This window comes from Octopus bimaculoides, chromosome 1 (assembly GCF_001194135.2).
Source record: "Octopus bimaculoides isolate UCB-OBI-ISO-001 chromosome 1, ASM119413v2, whole genome shotgun sequence".
NCBI classification, from domain to species: domain Eukaryota; kingdom Metazoa; phylum Mollusca; class Cephalopoda; order Octopoda; family Octopodidae; genus Octopus; species Octopus bimaculoides.
In genome coordinates this window covers 55,596,805-55,600,984 of record NC_068981.1, presented here as the reverse complement: position 1 = coordinate 55,600,984, position 4,180 = coordinate 55,596,805, and the positions used below count along the sequence as shown (strand labels likewise).

Genomic DNA, 4,180 nt, shown 5'->3' with positions numbered 1-4,180 from the left:
ATTTTTTTAAATAATTAAAAACAAGATTTCATGTCCTTAATGATAAATATTTTAAGAAACTACATGTATAGGCATAGAGAATAATTACTATATATCGGTTCACTTACAAATGACAATTCAAAGCCTTTTTTCATTATTTCTTTATATATATATATACATACACACACACACACATATACAATATCATAAAATCTTGGATTATTTTCTTAACTTGAATAATTCTTCATTTCATTTCATGATATTCCTTTTGTTTTATTTTAAGTAAGTATATAAATATATATATGTACATAATAATAATAATAATAATAATAGTAATAATAATAATAATAATAATAATAATAATAATAATAATATAATATCTATAAATATATGTATAAATTCTTCAAAGTAGCTTCTGCAGAGGTTATGCTAATAAAAGCACCTTATCATGATTACTATGGATAAAAATTTATTTACAAAAATACTTTATATATGGAACATGACTCACTGCTTCAGTTTACAGTGTTATAAATATTTTATACTGAGTATTATTGTTGTCTATTTTATTAGTACTAACACCAGCACTATTTAACTTCAGCAGATGATCAGGTGACACAGGTGTAGATGTGAAGAAATGTGTTTTATATTATTATGATGCCAAAGCATAGTAATTGGCCTCACATTGGTCAATTATATTAGATCTTTAAGTAAAGAATGTCAAGATGATAACTATTGTTTTAATATTCTTTTTCAGTTAAACATTAGGCTAAATGAATTTCATTGATAATTCTTTCTTTGAAGTTTTATCTCAATCTTTAATTTATCCAAAGGGTTATAGTTTTCAAAATTGAGTAAACAGACATATATTTGGTATTAACTTGAGAGAGGCAGTCATAAATTATTTTGGACATAATTCTCAGTTTTTATGACACAACCATGGGACTGATAGTTCTCAAACCTCACACATTTTTGTAAATCATTGAAACACGTTTTCAATCTTGGTGTCAACCATTCCATTATAATTTTAAAATAAGTCTTATTCTCATGAGAAAGATTGGCCAAAGTAGGTAGAGTAAAGTAACTTGCCAAGGAGACAATACAGTGTCAAAAGCTGGTTCTCTGTTTAAGTTGCTTAGCCAGTCAAATATAAGCTCCCTAGATAATAATTCAACTTAAAAAACCAAACTCTTGAATGCAATGAAAAAATAAAGTCTGAAGAAATATTCTTAACAATCTTCAATAAAATGGAATTTCAAAGTTGAAAATGAACGTCTAAGCCATTTAGTGTTATGAACATATCTAGTAGATTAACAGGCAATGTCTATTGTATTTTACAAAGAAGAATAATCATAAATTTATTTCTATAATAAAGAATAATTTAAGTTCATATCTCACATCAATTGGCAGTTTCTAGTGAAATATCTCGCTCCTGAAACTCTTACTGGTTATACATACTTAATGGTATGTTCTAGATCAGTTTTTCAAACCAACAGATCAGTCATAATTAATGATTATGAGTTTTATGTTCTATTTACAAAATAATTCAGTGATTTTGTTTGAAAGGAATTTCACCAATGACATATTCATAATTTCTTGGCAGATTATAACAGATGCCAACATTTGGTTCGAGACTTAAATCTTTTAAAGCTTTCATTGTATTTCATAAATCAATATACATAAATGATAACTGGACCTGAATTTGCTTTTACTAGTCTGGTGTGAAATATTTTTAACATTTAGGGTTCATCACTTCTTTTGAGTGATATTTAATAATCATGACTTTAGACTGCCATTTAGTGTCCTTTATGCTAGTAGTTCTCAACCATAGCATTTTTTAAACAACAGAAAATAAAGATATGGTAAAACAGTAACAAAATGAGCAAAACCAAAGAAAAATGCAAATTGGAAATAATAAAATAAGCGTACCTAATAATCCTTTCTACAAGGCCTGAATAACTGTACATAATAATAAAAATACTTTTTTTTATTATAGGCACAAGGCCTGAAATTTGGTGGGGAGGGAGCCAGTCAATTACATCAATTCCAATGCTCAACTTATTTTATTGATCCCAAAGGATGAAAGGGAAAGTTGATCTTGGTGGAATTACAACTCAGAATGTAAAGAGCCGGAAGAAATGCTGCTAAATATTTTGTCTGAAGCGATAACAACCCTGCCAGCTCACTGTCTTATAAATAATAATGATAATAATAATAATAACAATAATAATAATAATAATAATAATAATAATAATAATAATAATAATCCTTTCTACTATAGGCCGAAATTTTGGGGGAGGGAGCTAGTTGATTACATTGAACCCAGTGCATAACTGGTACTAATTTCATCAACCCTGAAGGGATGAAAGGCAAAATTAATCTTGACAGAATTTGAACTCAGAACGTAAAGATGGATGAAATGCTACTGAGTACTTTGCCCGGCATGCTAACAATTCTGCTAGCAGCTTGCCACCTTAACAATAATAATAGTAAATAATTATGGTTTCTGATATTGACACAAGGTCACAAATTTTGGAGAATAAGTGTGTCAATTTAATTAATCCCAGATCATAACTATTTCCATATTTACCATCCCTGGAGGGATGAAAGGAAAATTTGACATTAGAAGGGCTTAAACTCAGAATATTGAAAAATAATAATTTCTTATATAGGGACAAGTTCACAAATATAAGAGGAAGGAATAATCTATAGTATAAAAATGATACTTATTTTATAGACGTTTAGAAGATTGAAAAGTAGAGTTGACTCTATCAGGATATGAACTTAGAACTGAAGGTTGAGATTAAATACTGAAAGTCAATTTGTCTGCTACTCTATCATCATGACCAAGTCTATAACCCTAATAACAATAACAACAATAATAATCACATTTACCAGCAGTGTTATGTTCATTGAGACATTTACAACACAAACTATTTATACAAACGCACACAAATACAAACACACAATATATATATCATCACCATATATATATATGCACGTATATCTTATACATTTTTTCAAATATTGCACTCAAATGTGTAAATAATTTGTCTAGTCTTAGAAAAAATAAATAACAAAGACTAATAATAATAATAGTCACAATATTAGTCTTTTGGAATGGATTATTTACAATGAAAGATGGTTGTAGTAATACAGCCTAATGATGCATTGGTTCCACCTGAAAAACAAGAAAGAAAGAAGATATGATTAACATTCTAAACGTTCATTACAGTCTTAAACACATCTACATTTATAAAATTTAGCATGACAGGGCCAAACCACACTGTTATTGTATACTATATTGTTTTGTTCATTGTATTGTATACTATATAACCTGGACTGCTAATCATGTGTAATGGTTAGGAAGTCAGGAATCACCAGTTGTAATGGTTCAGACATAAGTGGTTTCTTGGGGTCACAAATTGTAGCATGTTGAATGCAAGCTAACTACTGAATTGATGTGGAAGGAGGCAGACAGTAATAAATTGAAAGAGAAGTTGCCATTGATGGTAAATTGATAGTTATATATATATATATATATATATATATATATATATATATATATATATATATATATAGAGAGAGAGAGAGAGAGAGAGAGAGAGCGAGAAACAATGGGAACTAACATACAGAGGTGTTCAGATCAAGGTTTCCATTTCAAGTCATGAATACAAAAGTATAATTTTCATATTCATCTATCAGTGTGTCTTATGTTTTTAAGACATCAGTAGTTTAGTCCAAAGTCAGCCCTGTTACAGAAAACCTGTGATAAAAGGCATTCCATTTGACTATTCTATTTTCTTCAGAATCTAAGACTACTTTACTCAAGGTGTCTTCCCTTTTGCAAGATGGTAGCTATGGGAAGGAGATTTTGCTGGTATATTTAGCAAGTTAAGTGGCCAAATAGGTGTTCTTTCATTGGCTTGGTTAAGACAGCAATGTGTACTTAATGTTGCTATAGAGAAACTATATATGTGAAAATGAAAGAGGTGAATGCACAGTATTGGACAATCAGCTAAAAGCTTTTGAGCTTAAACTTATTGTAGGAATTTGGATGTGTATTTTGAATTCTATATTTAAGAGATGAGGAATTATGTACATTATTTACATTTGATGGATATTTGTCCTAATCTTGTTTGTTGTTAACACAACATTTTGACTGATATACCCTCCAGCCTTCTTCAGGTTGTCTTGGGGAAAT

General features: G+C 29.1%; 1 protein-coding gene across 1 annotated transcript in view; it reads right to left on the bottom strand.

The window, feature by feature from the left end:
• Positions 1-22: 22 nt before the first annotated feature.
• LOC106883875 (A disintegrin and metalloproteinase with thrombospondin motifs 9) overlaps positions 23-4,180 on the bottom strand; it is an 85,019-nt gene continuing 80,861 nt past the window's right edge. Inside the window, exon 38 of the mRNA XM_052972799.1 lies at positions 23-3,157. The gene's annotated coding sequence lies outside the window, so the exon portion shown is untranslated. The remainder of the gene's footprint in view (positions 3,158-4,180) is intronic.